Source organism: Polypterus senegalus, chromosome 1 (genome assembly GCF_016835505.1).
Source record: "Polypterus senegalus isolate Bchr_013 chromosome 1, ASM1683550v1, whole genome shotgun sequence".
In the NCBI taxonomy this organism is placed as follows: Eukaryota; Metazoa; Chordata; class Cladistia; order Polypteriformes; family Polypteridae; genus Polypterus; species Polypterus senegalus.
The window spans coordinates 289,671,006-289,690,313 of record NC_053154.1 but is presented as its reverse complement, the minus strand read 5'-3'; positions in this window follow the sequence as shown (position 1 = coordinate 289,690,313).

The following is a 19,308-nucleotide window of genomic DNA, read 5'->3' as shown; positions in this document are numbered from 1 at the left end:
TGGCTCACCTCATGCTATGAGGTCCTTGCAGCCTACATGCTCATCAGATAAAGACGCTTGTCTGCCTCAGTTATGGACAATTTTCCAGACTTTCACTTACAATCTGAAATGGGATGAAAACTTAACTGGTCTTATCAAAAAAGCTCAGCAGCCGATTTTTTTTCTCCATCAGCTTTAAAAGTTTAAACTGTCCCAATCAGTGGTGGAACAGTTTTATCAAGCCATCATTGAAAGCTCTATAAACCTCACTTTCTCTGTGACAGTCTAGTAGGGCAATGCATCTATTCACTTCAAATACAAATTGGAGCGTGTTATTCGGACAGCAGAAAAGATTGTAGCACTGAAACTGGACTCCACTGGGGTCTTGTAAATATCACAGGTCAGGAAACGAGCTGAAAATATAAGTAATGACTACACTCACCCGTGCAACCCTCTCTCTCAGTTATGACCACTGAAGAAACATTACAAGTCAGCAAAGGCAAGAACTACTAGACATACTGTAGAAACTGTTTCTTTCCTACTGCAGTCATTTATGTTTAAAGACAGTAACTGATTTATCTGTCTCTTCCTATTTTTTTTTCTCATCCATTCAATATAAATTATGTTTATTTTATAGGACTTAACTAATGTATTACTGGGGGAGAGTGCAGTTCTACTTCACCATATTGTTTTATATACTGTATCTGTATTTACTTTAGATTATGTTATGTGATGCTATCATGAACAGCATATTCTGTTATACAGCATGGACAGCTTTCTGAGATGCTCCACTGAACTTAAGTGGGATCTCAGATAACATGCACATGTCTACTTTGATTAAGGCATTGTTGGTGATGCGTGGGCAAATATCTCACAGCCATTTGCAACTACCCAGGTTGCTTCTTACTGGGAAAGGCACCCCAAAACAAGAACAAGTTGATGACAGTCACACATTGATGACAGTTAATGGTAGCCACACGGTCAAAGACTGTGTGAACCTCTAGGCTAGGTCTCCAACCAATAAAAATAAAGAAAGGAAAAACACCATGGCAAAATAAATGCACAAACACTGGATTTAAAAGCACAGATGCCTTTGTTTATCTATTTAACTATCTGTAATTTTATATAAGTAGCTGTCCACTGCGTCTCCGCCCACGTAGTAGTGAAACAGGACAGACTTTAAAAACCAATAAAAAAAATGTAATTTGTATTGAGAACAATTTATAGTGATAGATTTCCTATCCGAGGGCCTCTTGATATACAATATGTTTGGTTTTGTTATCAGGGGCGAGGACATTTTGGTTTCTTGGGGAACTAACCCAGGAACGTAAAGCTGACCATGCGAGAAGTATGGTGAGCTAAGAACAACCTCTACCAATGAGTCTCTGTCTCTCTTGTTAATTGACATTGCAAAGCAAAGAATCACTGTAATCTCTTCAACTGAAAGGGCATGTCCTTGTGATTATAGGAATGCGAGGGATTAAAACCCTCTTGTCAATGCTACATCCTGTGAAGCGCGATGCATGCTCTTGAGACGTTTCACATTCTCTGTGAGACAAGTGCCATTGTTGATCCGCCATGAGGTGCAACGTCTCACATATCTGATCATGTTCACCTCTGATGGGAGAGCGTTCCCCACGTGGGGAGAACAGCATGTGGCCGTGATATCTCTGCCAATGAGCAGGTACCCTCTAAAACACACGTAGCTGTGATCTCTCTTAAAAACATCAAACGTTACTCTTTAACAATCTCTAGATGATAATGTCTGCTGAACAAACAGATATTGCTAGCTAAGCGGAGGAAAGGTACACTCCAACACTTGCCGAGAGGTACAGCGACTGGAATGGAGGGTGGTGTGTGAATGATAGATCCTGAGGTCCCAAGCGATCTATGAATCTTAGCGTGAGGAGGGAAGTCACAAAATCAACTGGAATGTTCAAGCAAATTTTGGAAAAAACCCAATCTAAATCCATTAAGTAGTTCTCTTGTGAAAAGCAGACAGACAGACAGACATTGGATTCTATATATATATATATATATACACATATATATATATATATATATATATATATATATATATATATATATATATATATACACAATAAGAACAACAGGATGGCACGGTAAATTAGTGGTAAGTCCTACTGCCTTGCAGTAAAGGATACCAGAATTTGCATCCCAGGTTCTCCTTGTGTGGAGTTTGCATGTTCTCCCTCTCCATGGGTTTCCTCTGGGTACTCAGGTTTCTTCCTATCATCCAAAGACATGTTAGGTAAATTGTTTGCTTTTCTCTGTCTCACTCACTCTCTCTGACATTCTCTGCGCCTGACGGAGGCGGTGTGAGCAGAGGGTCTGTTTGCCTAGAGGATACGGAAGTTCCTCTACAAAATGGCGTTTTATCGCGGTGCTTCGACATACTTAAAAGACCAAAAGCACGTGTTGATTTTTTGATTGTTTGCTTTTCTCTCGCGCCCTCTCTCTCTTTCTCTGACATTCTCTGCTCCTGACACGCATTCCTTTGAAGAGAAGATATGTTTGCGTTCTTTTAATTGTGAGAAAGAACTGTCATCTTTGTCTTGTCATGGAGCACAGTTTAAGCTTTTAACTAAAGGGTGTTATTTCATGTCTAGAGGGCTCTAATAATGTTAACAGTGTAGGAAAGTTTATAAGGGCTTAAAATATATAAAAATAACCATACAAACATGGTTTCTACTTCGCGGATTTTCATCTATCACGGTGGGTTCTGGAACAATCTTTTCTTTAAAACCTTACTCACCACTACAGAACCTGGTGATGTTCATGATGTCAAGACAGCAGCATTATTCATAAGAAATAAACAAAACATAGTTGGTTAAGTACAAGCAGGTAGTTTACAGCCTGCAGGCTAACTTTGCACATCCTTATCTAGAGTAGAGTGGCGAGTTTTTACGACTTACATTTATGCTAATAGTGACAGTGACGCCATCACGCTGCAATGATAAACACAATCTACTCAATGACAGAATGTCTGTACTTCTGCATTTAGTTTGTCTCTCATCTTCTAGTTTATTCCTCTTCTAGTATTGAATGCTATTCTGAAACACTCCTCAACAAGCTCTTGTCCTTTTTTGCCACTTTATTTGCAATAAATGTTTTGGTGGGGCTGGTGGAAGGAGTGAGTCACACCAAACTAACCTTGCAGTGACCTTGACAGCTTTTCCATCCCCTCACATGGTGTAGGTTCTTAAGGAATGTAAAGCATGGCGCACACCCTCTGATACAAAGCAAAACTAACTTAGTAAATCAGCACCTCCCCCCCAGAGGATGGCACCGTAGTTGGCAGACTATTTTGCTTAATGGGTTTACTAGCACTGCACATACTGATGCCAACCTCCATCATCTACTGTACTTTCTGTTAGATACCGCTTCCTCCACAGTGAGCCAGTGAAATTGTTTTTTGAAGAAAGAAAGAAAGAAAGAAAGAAAGAAAGAAAGAAAGAAAATAAAACACTACAAAGCTAAAAGAGGTTGACGATGAAGTTATCATGGATGTGCATCATTATAACACAGTATACTTATTATGTATGACTCAAATTGTCTATTTTCTGAAGAAATTAGCATATTTACGTTTGCCTTAATATCTTGATTACTCAGAGAAATCTGATTTCTAAAATGCCATTGTGAAGAATGGCTTGGAATGGCCTTCCATTGGATTAGAAGGACCTGGGGAGAGAGCATGCTTGGGACATTATCTTCCCAGGATCACTAGATGGCAGTGAGCCCAGGCTTGGATCCCTGCATAGGTGCCCACAAGGTGTGCTGCGTGTTGTAGTCCTAAGAAAACAGCCTTGCTAGGTCCCCTGGGGTCCACCAGGGGGAGTTACAGGATTTGGGAGTTCCTATTCCGTATGCCTCAAACCTCAGTGCTTCAGATCTGTAGCATCATATCACCGGAAACACTGCCGAGGAACGCCTGCCTGCCTGCCTGACATTGATGAGACAGAGTCGAGTGGAAGAGGATGAAGCTTGTGAGGAGGAGTGGAGGAGGCACTGATTGACCGAGAGAGAAAAGACAAAGAGTGATTTTTTGTGCTATTGTGCTTTATTGTACTTATGGCTGTGATTGTGGCGGGAAACACTTAAAAGGGAAGAGTTTGCCACAAATAAAGACTCTTTGTGCTTTAAACTTGTGTCCTGAGCCTGCTTGTGTTGGGTGTTTGGGAGAGCTTGAACACCCCCTACTATCCACACCATGTAAACCCTTATTTCAACTTAGAGGAATCGGGTTATTGGTCTCTAAGAAACCTGACTATTAGAAGAATATTTCTCCATGAATAATTCAATTATGTGGCAGTGTAAACCCTTAATGCGGTTTCTGTTTAGCATTTTGTAGCCTACGCATGTTTGCACTCTTTCAGACTGTCCAAGTATTTACTTTGGACACGCTTTCAGCAGCCATGGATAGAAGTGTCCCCAAAATACATTTCCAGTGGCAAATGTTTAAATGATCGCATTATTCCTTCTCCTTTCTGAAATAATCTTTCTCAGTATTTCAGAAATCGCTAAATTTGTGTTGATGAACTGAACATACAGTGCTAAATTGAGCAACACAATAGCAATAGCAGTAGATTGACATGTTAAGGCTGATGCATATTGTGCAGTCCAATTACTTTTTAACAAGTAATCTAACACTTATGTGATTAAAGTAAATATACCAGCGTTATTATTATTTCAGCTGCACTTTTTTGACGGGGCTCAATCATACAGCCAAGCAGTTTGCTGTGTGCAATATTTGTAGTGGAAACTTATAAATAAAGCGTCAATTTGACTAAAAATATTTATAAAGCATAAGAAAATGATCACAGGCGTCATGCTTATTTTCTGATTAACAGTGGCTGATGATGACGTTTACCTCTTTTCTGCGCAGTTTAATGACGTTGGAGTGTTTTGACAAATGAGATTACTTGTACATGTAAAGGTTCATTTTTAAGAAACCAGGCCTCTGCCTTAACCAGATTATTCATCTTAACCCGATTATGTGTGTGCATGTAAACACACTGACTGATAGCTCATGAAGAGCTGGGGCCCATTCCAGTAGCAATAACAACAGGAACCAACTTGAATCCAATAGAACACCTTACCTAAGTATCTTCCCAGCTTGGAATAGTGGACAAAAGAATTTCAAGTTGTCAGGAATAGTATAATTTATTTATTAAGCAAACACATTTGAGGAAACATTACAGTATATGGAAAACGCAACACATCAACAGAAAATAATGATGCTTAGTGTTAAAGCTTCAAAGTCTTATTTTTCTAACCCCATATTTCATGTTCTCAGTACCTAAAGAGCTGCTTCTCTTTTTTACTCTGACCAAGTAAGTGTTGGCCCAGCTCTTCTCTCAAAACCAGATTCAACAGCTGGCTAGCCAGTGTTGACTGTAGTAATTCAGTCAACAATTAGTGCCCAATGATCATTACATTCTGGGTCCACATGGCAAGTATAAATAATGCCATGTGTGAAGTTCTGTATTGTGATATTTCTTTATCATGAAAGCAGAGTGGTGGGATGTTGTATGCTGGTCAGGCATGCAAATAAGAATTTCGCTGTACTCCATCTCAGAATCACTATCATGGTAAGATATTGCCTTCAAAACACCTGGCTTCCATGTTTCCAACTAACTTTGGCCCTGCGGAAACTGCGTCCCTGAACCCTAAGTAGCCTTTAAAACTTCCAGGCACTGAAGACACGTTTGGGACTACAAGCAGGTTCCTATTTCCCACTATGAGAGACATCCAGCCTGAATGACTTTGCATGGCAGACCCCCAAGATCCCCCATTCTTATTTGGAGGATAAGGCGCCTTTAGCACTTGTTGGGCTGTCTGCCTTCTACAACAGATGGCCTTTCCTGTTACAAGGACCCCTTTGGTGCTTGTCTGAAGGACTTCCATTGTTCACTTGGCAGTGTTCTGTGATCTAATGTGCCATTTTAGATTTTAATCCCAGGGCAGTTTAATCTGTTGGTGAAGAAAGATTCACTGATCTTGACTTTGCTGAAGATGCTGTCATCTTCACGGAGTCAATGGTGGCTCTGATCAAGGCTCTCGAGAAACCGAATGAGGTGTCTGAGTGTCTGGCCTTGTGAGTGTCCTGGATAAAAACTAAGATCCAGGCCTTTAATGACCTCTTAGGCAAAGCCATCAGCAGTGTGTTTGTCTGCAGAGAGAATGTTGACCTTTTCGAGAGGTTTACTTACCCGGCAGTGACATTCATGTCTCTGGTGACTCTTCCTATGAATTCAGTATATGGATTGGGAGAGCATGTGAGGTTGCTGGAAAGGGGCGTGTGGTTCTCCCGATATTTATGCGATAGGATGAAGGTCCAAGTCTTTAGAGTCCTGGTGCTTCCTGTCTTGCTATATAGTTGTGAGACATGGTTGCTCTCCAGTGACCTGAGACAAAGAATGGATTCCATTGGTACTGTGTCTCTTCAGAGAATCCTTGCATACTGCTGGTTTGACTTTGTATCGGATGAGGGGTTGCTCACGAAGTTCCAGATGAGGCACATTACTTGTACTGTGAGGAAGCATGTGGTGTGATTCCTTGAGGGCGATCCAGCTTGCAGGTTCCTCATTGTTAAGGACTTCAGTGGCTGGAGCAGGCCATGGGGACGCCCACATAACACCTGGTTGCTACAGATAGATGGTCATTTCTGAAAGGCGGGACTTGACCGCGTGTCTGCCCGGGGGGGTTGCCAACCGGGATCCCGAGCTGTTTCGTCATGTGGTGGTTGCGGCAATGCTATGTGCCAGTAGATGTTCCCTAACCTGACCTGACCTTCACATAATGGGCGTATTGATATGGAGGAGGTTTCCCTCTGCTACATGTGTGAAAAAAGTGGGGGTCAACAGATTGGGAAGAATGACATGAACTATAACAGTGTGATATATTAACAGAGAAATAGCACCTCAGAGATGGGAAGGTATACACATGAAAAGCCGCAGGACCAGATGGAGTCAGTCCTTGAGTTGTTATGGCCTGTGCTGACCAACTCTGTTGTATCCGCTGTCACATATTCAGTCTGTCCCTAAGGCTTCAGAAAGTGATAAGGGCACATTGAAATGCCAGGAGGCTACTTGGTACAAAGAGATGCACCATGGCTGTCTCTGTCTCTCTCCATGGTCCTTAATGTATTATCTCTTGTTGTGTACTGCTTTGGTGGCACCTTTGCCTTTCTCAGTTCAGCCATGAAACTTTTTACAGCATCATACATTCACCAATTAATATAAGAAATGTGTTGGCATGTGTTTGAAGAAGTTGTATAACCAGATGAAGTCAATGTGGACTAAGGAGAACATTCAGACTCCATGCAGATAGTAAACAAGGTTAGAAAATGAACACAGAATGGTATGAGGTGTTATGAAAACGTATGAATGCAGTGCGGGGTCATCTCATTCCATATGACAAATAATCACTATATACAGTTTAAATCTGCCACAGATATGAAAATGAATTACAGTACATGCCATAATTATATACACAAGGCACAGCTTCATGTTTTCTTTAGAGAATCACAGCAGTAGACTTTTAAAGGCTGCAGTGGCAGTCACAGGCCTGCTGTTTTATTCCCAATATAATGTACTGTGGTATAATTATTATTATTTTTAATTCATTAAATATTTCCGAACAAACCTCACACAGCTGCATTTTCCAAATGTTTCCTAGTTGCTTATTTTTACCTTGATTACAGGTTATAAGCCTGCTCATCTGTATGCAGTATTTTGAGCTTCTTGTAAGTCCTAAAAAAGCCATCTCAGTCAAACTCTGTCTGGTGCTCTTTTCAAAAAGCTGACAAGCTGCAGCAAATAGGGCTGGGTGCCACTAAAAGGAAAGAGAAGTTAGCTGGTAATGGTCACTTTCCTCAGCACGATGCTTTAATTCTTGTGAATCACAATTGTAGATGTCAGTGTCCCCTGGAATATCTCATCTGACAATTGTACCTGCTGCTAAGGAAAAATGTATCTAGTCCATTATCTCTGGTCACCATTTTGCCATTCAGGGATGATGAAGTATAATGTAGCTCTAACAGTGCAGACAGGGCAGGTGTAGAACTGCAAAGTGTTGCCTTTTTAGACAGTGAAAACTGCTAAAATCTACACCATTTATTTTTCTGAAATGCTCACCTAGGAACATGGTGAAAATTGTCAAAGAGTACATCAAAGTTTTGGGTAACTGACGAAAGGTCATGCTAAGTACATTAATTAAGTTACATGTGCTTTGTATTTCTATAATTCTTTCTAACTTTATTTTATAATATCAAGAATTGTCTGGGTATCATTTCAAAACTTTGCTGAAGTTTGTTGTGTAGTGGTCCCAATTCATTATAAGGTTTAACTCAGCAATGCAATTTTGACTTTGACTGCTTCAGACACAACAGCGAAACAGCAAGTTGTGATGTTGTTGTAATGGTGAGTGACAACAAACTGAAAAGTAAAAATAACACTGGAGACCATACAGACCCACCTAGGGTAGCATGGGGCCATAACTTAAACACTGAGGGAAAAAGATAAGTGCAATGGTCAGGAACCAAACCTCAATCAATTTCTTTGAACACAAATACACTAACCATTACACCATCATTACAATATGTCAGGTGCTGTTTCTCTGTTGATGGATCATATTGTGGTATTTCATGACATTCTTCCTACCCTGTGAACCACCACTTGAGCAGTCTTATTATTTATTAACTCATACAAAGAGAGGAGTGGGAGACCCACCAGGCTCTGGCTTCTGGCATCAAGTGTCTGTTCCAACAGTGGGGAGTTTGACTGGTACACCTGTGTGGAATACCTGGGCCATACAGCTCCCCAAACCTGGACACAGACAGGCACAGAGACACAAATCCAAGGCAACACAGGGTTATTTCGTGTGGCAGTGCGTTTTCCCGCTCCACACTACAGAACACAGTACAAAAGCACCAGCAGTAATGCTCAGTCCCTTCTTCTTTCTTTTTCTTTCTCTGCCGCCTCCACTCCTCTCCCAACAACAACAACAACAACATTTATTTCTATAGCACATTTTCATACAAACAGTAGCTCAAAGTGCTTTACATATTAAAGAATAGAAAGATGAAAGACACAATTATAAAACAAAATAAATCAACATTAATTAATATCGAATAAGAGTAAGGTTCAATGGCCAGGGGGGACAGAAAAAACAAAAAAACTCCAGACGGCTGGAGAAAAATAAAATCTGTAGGGATTCCAGACCATGAGACCGCCCAGTCCCCTCTGGGCATTCTACCTAACATAAATGAAACAGTCCTCTTTGGATTTAGGATTCTCACGGGAAGGGCTTGATGATGACCACCACCACAAAGAAACCAGAAAAAGAAACAGAAAAGAGAGTAGGGGTCAGTACCGATTTTAGAGCCACCATGAATAGTTATTTTGAGGAAATTGAACATATAGAGTATCAGGATTAAGTTAAATTAAGATTAAAATGAAGTTATAAAAAGGCCATGTTAAAGTAATGTGTTTTCAGCAGTGTTTTAAAGTGCTCTACTGTATCAGCCTGGCGAATTCCTATTGGCAGGCTATTCCAGATTTTAGGTGCATAGCAGCAGAAGGCCGCCTCACCACTTCTTTTAAGTTTGTCCCAGCAAGCTTTGTCCCCCTCCTCCTGACTCTGGCTCCCCGAATGGAGTGTGGCGGTTCCTTTTATTCAGGTCCTGGGAGTATTCCAGGTGGCTCATCAATATTACCTGGAATCACTCCCAGGTGTGGTGGAAGTACTCTATAGGGCTCTGCAGCTCCCACTGGCAGTCTCCTCAGAACCCCACAAGGGCTGCACCAAAGTCCAGCTCCCAGCATACCCTGCGGGTATCCGTGGTGCCACAGCCGCCAAAGAAGGCCGCCCTCTAGCGTCTAAGAGTAGGTATTGCCTCAGCTCTCTCCCGCAGTCCTTCCATTACATTGGTGTCCCCGGCCAGGCAATGGCCATGGCTGCCTGTCACACCTGTTATACTGTAACACAGGTGAGCTCAGGGAGATCAAAAAAAAAAAAACAACCCATGAAGCCAAAAGGCAAAAGCTTCCTTGATCTTGATCTTATGTATGAGTACAGACCATGAAAGTGAGGCCTCAAGCTCCTTCTGGCTTTTTGGGGTTTAGGCAGGAGGTATTAGAAGAGTTACCACAGGGATAACTGGCTTATGGTGGCCAGAACTTTACTATTATGTTGGTTTTTTTTTTGTCCTTCAATGTTGAACTTCCTGTGCTTGTGAAGCTTAATTCACTAAACCTTGGATTGTCCACCCTTTAATAGATAACATGAGCTGGATGTAGACCATAGTGAGACAGGTTAGTTTGATACCCTACTCATGACGAGTTGCCAACTGTTCAGGATGAGAGAAACCACAGGTTCTGCATCTAGATGCAATAAAGTATATTTTCCAAGTTGGACTATCTCTGATCTATCTAATTTTCAGGAAGCTCTATACAGTTATTTTTCCTAATGGTGATACAAACATACATACTGTGAAAGAAATAGCCTGACACACAACAAAGGTTTGGGGCAGGCGCCCATATAGTTTCCCTGGCTGTAAAGGGCTTAAATTTTTGTATAATGAGTACAGGTGAGAGTCCAAAACAGAACTGTTTAAGTATGGAGGATGAGGGGTTTTTATAGGTGGTTCACAGGAAGTGACGTTCTCGGGGTCAGGACACAAGGGATTTATCGTGGTTGGCCTGCAGAGAGAAAAGAGAGAGGCTTAGTGCACCCCACCACACCCTGACCTGGCATGGAATCAGCTTTTCCAGGTCTCTTTGGTTGACTCCCAAGCGCACGTGTGTGACAATACGTACATACATATAAACAGATGCCAAATCAGCTTTATTTGTAAGGGATTTGAGAGTAAAGCACAAAGTAGCAACAGTGTGGTGGTGCAAATTCATTCAGAAGGTGATGACAAACCAATGTGAATGCAGTAAATCCCCAGGAGGTCTGTATTGTAATTTGGTGACAGTTCTATAAGCATATATCTGTGTTGTGTCTGATGAACCAGCAATCATGGTTAATATGCAGTAATTACAGTATGTAATGTACAGTGCCTTTAAAAGAGGAAATCATTTGGCACTGTGCTCCACATTTCCTGACCCAGATAAATTGTGTACAAGTTGTGCGTACACCAATTGTTTTAAGGGAGTGAAGAGAATGGGTGAAATGGTACCATGGTTTTGAAAATGCAAAACTGTACTCAGCCAGGCGTTTCAGCCAAGGACTTCAGGAAAGAGTATGTTGTCTTTGAGATGGTGTCGGGCCTGTGCCATAATCCATACTGAACTGATTCACACACAGTTGGTAGAGTCTGACAGCCAGGTGTGCATGGTTGCTAGGCAGCAGCTGCTTTCCATCACAGTCCTTATCCCTTAATTATCAGTATTATAAATACAAGGACAGAAGGAACTAAAGAAAAAAAGGCAAAACATGCAATCACAGACAGCAAAACTGAGACCCAAATGTCGCAATGAGGTTGCCTGTTCCTTTGGTAGCCGAGGAGGATACAACTGTTTCAGTTTGTTTTGCAAGTTTGTTAATGTTGTTATTTTAAAAGGAAGCACTAACTCACAATAATCTGGCACCACATCAGCACCCAAACACAATGATTTTCAAAGCCATATCAGAGTAAAGCACTAAAAATGGATCCCCTTGAACCTCCAAATACCTGTTCCCCGATTGCTGCAGAGGATCCTGCCTCAGTCCACAGGAAATAGAGATAAATGTTTAGCACGGATGGTGGTGCAACAGGTTTAATCTGGTTTTCTATGTTATTTTTGTACTTTGGGGTTTGTTTTTTTTTTGTATATTTCTAATATTGTTATACTATTTTTATATAGTATGTACATAATGTTAAGTAGGAACCAATCATCGGGAGAGCATGTGTTGCAGGCGCTCATTTGGGGTGCATTTATGGGTAATCGTCCTTATTTCAGCAGGTGCGTATTTGGCTTGCTAGAGGAAGGATGGGCTTGTGGAGCTCCATTTATTTATTAATTCATTTTATTTGTTTAAAAATCATTTATTATTTTAGCATTGAAGTGATGATTTGTATTGTTTTACCCTCTCCTTTAGAAAAAAAAGTTGAATTGAAGCACCCCAGAAAGTTGTGCAAGAGGTTCGTTTTATGTTATGATTGCTTTCTTTATTTTCCTTTGCTCTCTCGGGTATTGCAGTTTATTTATATAGTCTTTATTTATATAGTCCCCCCTGCTCGCTTTACTTGCCAACCCAACACCTAACCCGCCTGCACTAAGCGCCAGCCACTTTGCGTCTTTTCTGCTCGTTTTGTGAAGAGGGGGGCTGAAGCACCCTAAGGAGATGCGGTTGCTCCTCCGAAACCCCCTCTTAACCATTGATACAATGGGAAACAAATAGTTTTTTTTACTTCCTCTTTGCTTGTTTAGCTGCTGGCTTGCTGCTGCTGCTGTGCCACGTGATCTGAATCTCACACAGCTCTTTGAACATTTAAAAGCCTGTACAGCAGCTGTCTTTGTTGTCTACTCTTTGTCTTTTATTTCTGGCCCCGGGCGTGGTTAAATATCTTGGCACAAAGTCTCATCTTGCGGGATGTGAGTTCTTGATATTTTAGTTTATAATTTAAAAACAGAATAAGAATCTGAAAATCTAACAACATCACATTAAAGTTCGATAAATTCTGAAAAGAATGATACCAAACATATATATGTAGGTTTTAAAATAAGCCTGATTTAAAGTGTGACAAAAAACATCAATAAAATCGTTGCACAAAATCATTGCACTTTTTGGCTTATGATTTTATATATAGAGAGTAGATAGTGTATATTGGTTATAGTTAGCTCTCTATGTAAAACACTATGTAACTTTTTTTTTATATTTTTGTAGTATTTAAACAATTTTAATGTATATTAGCTAATTTATTTTGTGTTGTCTTTATTTCAGTGGGTACGTATTTGGCTTTCTAAAGAAAAAAAAAAGTTGAATAGAAGCACCCCAGAAAGTTCTGCAAGAGCTTTGTTTTATGTTATGATTGCTTTCTTTTTTTTCCTTTGCTTCTTTAGAGGTTGTGATTCTCAAAAACAATCGGCGTATGGTCTATTACTGTCTTCCGCGAAAAGAAGAAAGGAGGAAGTAAAAAGGTTACAGTAGGACACAGCGACAGCCAAAGTGCAAGCCATCTTTACTCATGATGCAGAGATTGCCTGTTTGGAATATACTCCTAGATGAATCACCTAAGGTTCAAATCACAAGACGCAAATGACCACAACCACAATTACTAAACGTTACTTAAATTATTTCTAAAAAATTCAAATGCAAAAAAAGGACTTAAATGAATTTTTTAAGTTAATAAATTTCATTATAAATTATAATTTTGTTATTAACAAATAAGATATTACAGTAACAAAATTATGAGGAAAATGGAATTAATAAAAACAGTGAACTGAAAAATGACTTGAAACCCACTAAAAGGTATAATTAGACAGAGGTACAGTGCTGGACTAAAACATCCCAAAAAAATCCAACACGAACAATCCCAAATTTACAATAACCTCAAGCCAAAATGCATAAGCATAATCAATTACCAATAACTGATCCACAGAAAAAATCATAAACCCTGAAAGAATGGCAAGACTTTTTATATCTCAGCAAGGGTTCCTCCCCTGGCTGGGATTCAAAGTCTCATTTTAATTCTTTTTTGTTTTATGTTGAGCCTTTTATTTGTGCTAATGTTACTTTTGCTAATTATCTGCTGTATTTTCTTTGCCTGTTTTATGTTCCATGTATTTTGTGGGCGATACCCCACAACGTGGTGCCACTTGCCAATCAGCAACAGGAACATCCCTCCACCCTATATAGCCAGATGGTCTCCCACAATTCCAGGGGCCTCATGTATAAATGGTACGTACACACAAAAATGTTGCGTACGCACTGTCACGCATGCGCGAGTAGGAGGCCGCGGGCGGACCCGAAATCGCTTCGAAGAACGTTTGCCGGTAGGGAATGACGGGGTACTAACCTTTCTGCTCTCTCTTTCAGGAAAAAAGACTCTCCGCCATCGTAACCTGACCGCACCACGTCCACTTCCGCCCTTCCTCCGCCATCTTCCCTGACGTCACAAATCCCGTCATCCCTCACGCCTCCTTCCCAGCATTCCTCCACTTCCGGCTTCTCCTATATAAAAATGGCCGCCGGCGCATGTCAAGGCGTCGCGCGCATGAACAGTATTTTGTTTGTAACCCTGACCTTGATTTGTTTGATTTATTTACAGTATACGGGGCCGGAAACCCCAACTCTTTACGCTGTGTTCTGTCTTTATTTTACAGTGGCGTAGTCGGCAGGATACTGCACCGAAGAAGAAACGAAATGACTGAAAGGCAGGACCTCAAAACCGTGCTGCAGGGCATGAACGCCTAGATCCAGTCCCTGCAGCAAGCACAGGCCACTACTACCCGGGAACTGGAGGCCGCGAAGGCGAAACTCGCGGACGCCGAGAGGGTAAGGGCCGACCCGCCTCATCCAAAACCTCCGTCCCTTGTCCCGATGATGGAGGCGGACGACATTGAGTCCTACTTGGGGATCTTCGAGAGGACGGCCACCCGGAACGAGTGGCAGCGGTCCGAGTGGGCGTCCCTTCTGGCGCCCTACCTAAAGGGGCCCGCGCAGCGAGCCTATTATGACCTCCCTGAGGAGGAGGCCGTGGACTATAAGCTCCTGAAACAGGAAATCCTGGCACGCTACGGCATTACGCCGAGCCAGCAGGCAAGTGAATGGCTGAGCTGGCAGTTTGACCCCGAGAAGCCGGCCCGAGCACAGGCCTTCAACTTCTGGGGAAAAATGGGCCGGTGGCTGCGGCCCGAGGGCCCCCAAGCCCGGAAGGTCGTTGAGCAGGTGGCCTGTGAGGACCTGGTCAATGCACTGCCCGGCTCCCTTGCCCAGCATGTTCGGCGCCACCCCTATACGGACATGCCAGGACTCCTGTAAGTCCTGGAGCGCCAGCTCGCGGTTTTCCGAGCCGGGGGGGCAGAAAGGGAAGCTTGCGGGAACCGGCCGGGACGGGCGGCCACCCCCGAGCCCTCTCGACGCGCTGCAGAAGCACCTCCCAGACCCCGAGAAAAGCCGGCCGCTGTTACAAGTGCAGGGAGACCGGCCACCTGCTACCAACCTGCCCGCTGAAAACCCCCATGGAGCCGATGGACTGCACCTGGACCTCGGCAGAGAGGTACTGTACTCCACCGCATCCCTTGGCAAGTCCAAACACGGGAGTGGTGTTGGTAAACGGGCACTCAGGGGTGGCACTCTTTGACTCCGGCAGCAACATAACTATTGTCACTCGCCGTTATGTCTTACCGCGACAGTGGCTAAGCAAACATGTACGAGTCACTTGTGTACACGGAGAGACCAGGGCTTACCGTTCCGCAGCATGCTATCTTTCCTGGAGGGGGGAATTGTCCAAACTGTTGGTCGCGGTGTTGCCCGAACCCCCCTTTCCAGTGATCCTGGGACAAGACTGGTCACAAAGAAAAGCGGTAAAGCACGCACCGCTCCTGGGGCCTCTCTGGGTCTGGTTACGGAGGGACAAGGCACCCTTCCCGCGGTCTCCACGCCATGCACTGAGGCAAGCCACAATGGCGCAGGCACTAGGGGGGAGGTTTCTCAGGCGATGGGCTCTGAACCGGGACCTCCCACCTGCGAAGGGACAAGCCAAGGAGCACATCCCCCCAACCTTTCATTAGATCCCCTGAACGGCTTGGACCACCAATTTCGCTCCACGCCCGCCTCATTTAAGAGAGAAGAATGGAATGACGATTCCCTGCGGTTTGCCAGGAATGTGATTGTTCTGCCAGGCAGCTCACAAGCGGATGGTTCCATGCCACGCGGCCCCTTCTTTGTCTTGGAGAATGATCTGTTGTATCGGGTGGCAACTCACGAGGGCGAGGTGCGGAAGCTGCTGCTAGTTCCGCGTACCTTCCGGCGGGAGGTATGCGAGCTAGCTCACGCACACCTCTTAGGCGCCCACCTCGGGGCCGAGAAAACATTGGAGAGAATCAAGCTCTGCACGCATGAACAGTATTTTGTTTGTAACCCTGACCTTGATTTGTTTCATTTATTTACAGTATACGGGGCCGGAAACCCCAACTCTTTACGCTGTGTTCTGTCTTTATTTTACAGCACGTTTCCATGCTTACATCGCTTCCATGCTTTTACTGGCCCGGGATCAACGAGGAGGTCCGGCGCTTCAGTCAATCCTGTCCGGACTGCCAGATTCACCAGATTCCTAGGAGGGACCGTCCTCCTCTCGTCCCGATACCCCTGATAGATGTACCCTTTGACCGGATAGGGGTCGACTTAGTAGGACCCCTAGAACCCTCCAACCGTGGCCATAAGTATATATTGGTCATGGTTGATTATGCAACCCGGTACCCAGAGGCGATTCCCCTGCGCTCCGCTACCACCAAAAACATCGCACGGGAACTAGTCAACCTCTTCTCACGAGTGGGTATCCCTAAAGAAGTCCTCACGGACCAGGGTACTCCCTTCACTTCAGATACGTTCAGGGAGGTTGCCAGATTACTGAGAATAAAGCACCTGAAGACGTCTGTCTACCACCCCCAAACAGACGGTCTGGTAGAACGTTTTAACCAGACGCTTAAACAGATGCTTCGCAAGGTAGTCAGCGCTGACGGCAGGAATTGGGACCAACTCCTCCCGCTCGTGCTCTTTGCCTACCGGGAGGTGCCCCAGGCCTCTACGGGCTTCTCCCCTTTTGAATTATTATATGGGCGACAACCCCGGGGACTTTTGGACATTCTAAAAGAAGGCTGGGAGGCTGAGGCCCTTCCCTCCTTTAATATATTGGAGTATGTAGCGCAACTGCGCGACAGGCTCACCAAAATCAGGCCACTCCTCAAAGACCACGTGACTCGTGCGCAGGCAGCGCAGGCCCGGTGTTACAACCGCAACTCTGTCCTCCGGGAGTTCCGCCCGGGGGATCGAGTGATGGTACTCGTTCCCACCTCCCACTCCAAGCTACTAGCTCACTGGCTGGGGCCATACGAGGTTAAGGAGAGAAAGGGGCTCGTCGACTATTTAGTCAAGCAACCTAATCGTCGACCGAGCGAGAGGATCTATCACGTTAATTTGTTAAAGCCATGGAAGGACAGGGAGGAGACTCCCGAAACACATAGATCCCTCTCCCTATTCGCTAGCACGGCTGCCCTTAACCTCGGTGACGAGCTAACACCCATACAACAGCGGGAGATTACCCAGGCCATCTACGCCAGTGGTGAGCGAGTCGCCAGGCCGGACCTCGCTGATTGCCCACGATATAGTCACGGAACCCGGAGTAGTCGTCCGGGAGAGGCCCTACAGACTCCCGGAGGCAAAACGCGCCGAGGTGGAACTGGAGGTACAGCGGATGCTGGACTCGGACATTATCGAGGAAAGTCACAGTCCCTGGTCCAGTCCGATTGTCCTCGTTCCTAAGCCAGACGGGTCCTGGAAATTCTGTAATGACTTTAGACGTCTAAACCAGGTCTCCAAGTTCGATGCCTACCCAATGCCCCGCATTGACGACCTCCTCGAGCGGCTGGGTGTGGCTCGATATCTGACTACTCTTGATATGACAAAGGGTATTGGCAAATTCCCTTAACGGCATCTGCAAAAGAAAAAACTGCCTTTAGCACCCCTAGCGGACATTGGCAAAACAAGGTCCTCCAGTTTGGGCTGCACGGGGCCCCCTGCGACCTTTCAACGTCTGGTGGATAGAGTGCTGAAGCCCCACCAGTCCTATAGTGCCGCCTACCTGGATGACGTCGTCATCTATTCCGGCACCTGGGAGGAGCATCTATTGCAGCTCTCTGCTGTCCTCGCGACACTGGCTAAAGCCGGCCTCCGCATTAACTCCCGTAAGTATTTTTTTGGCTTGAAGGAGGCCAAGTATTTAGGCTACCTTGTGGGACGAGGACAGGTGAGACCCCAATGTTCCAAAGTCAAAGACATCCTGGAATGGCCCCGTCCGAATACCAAGAGACAGGTGCAAGCTTTCTTGGGGCTAGCAGGGTACTACCGCCGGTTCGTGCCCCGTTTCTCCGAAAGGGCAGCACCCTTGACTAGCTTGACGAAGAAGGGCGCTCCCCTGCATGTGGTATGGAACGACAAAGCAGAACACGCATTCAGTGAAATGAAACAGGCCCTTACGTCGGCATCTGTATTGCGGACCCCTGATTTTGGGCTACCCTTTATCCTCCAGACCGACGCTTCGGACACAGGCCTGGGCGCCATGTTGAGCCAAAGCGTTGATGGTGTCGAGCACCCCGTGATGTACCTAAGCCGGAAATTGTTGGACCGAGAGACCAGGTACGCGGCGGTGGAGAGGGAAGCCCTGGCTATTAAGTGGGCCGTGACTTATCTCCGGTATTACCTGTTGGGTCGCGAATTCACTCTGGTGACTGATCACGCTGCGCTTCAGTGGATGTCCCTCCACAAAGAGTCGAATCCGCGGGTCACCAGGTGGTTCCTGGACTTGCAGCCCTATAAGTTCACGGTTACTTATCGCCGTGGCGGCCTTCAGGCCAACGCCGATGCCCTCTCTCGCGTCCACGACCTCTCGGTTAGGTCCGTCCGACCGGACGGTCTTGGGCTGAGGGGGGGGTCGTGTCACGCATGCGCGAGTAGGAGGCCGCGGGCGGACCCGAAATCGCTTCGAAGGACGTTTGCCGGTAGGGAATGGCGGGGTACTAACCTTTCTGCTCTCTCTTTCAGGAAAAAAGACGCTCCGCCATCGTAACCTGACCGCACCACGTCCACTTCCGCCCTTTCTCCGCCATCTTCCCTGACGTCATGAATCCCGTCATCCCTCACGCCTCCTTCCCAGCATTCCTCCACTTCCGGCTCCTCCTATATAAAAATGGCCACCGCCGCATGTGAAGGCGTCGCGCGCATGAACAGTATTTTGTTTGTAACCCTGACCTTGATTTGTTTCATTTATTTACAGTATACGGGGCCGGAAACCCCAACTCTTTACGCTGTGTTCTGTCTTTATTTTACAGCATGTTTCCATGCTTACATCGTGATGTATAAAAAAGGCGGGTCAGCCTAGTAATTAAACATGTACTGTACTACGAAGATATGGCATTCTAAGCTTACAGATGGCTTGACATTTATTAAAGAGCTGATTGTGTAGTGATTGGTTACTTGGAGAAAGAAAAGGAAGGACAGAAATTGGGAGTTAGTATGCTTGAAACAGAGAGTACTGCTGCAATAAATTATGTTATTGAGGGTCACGCATATCGCAGCAAGCATCTTGCGTGAGGCAGG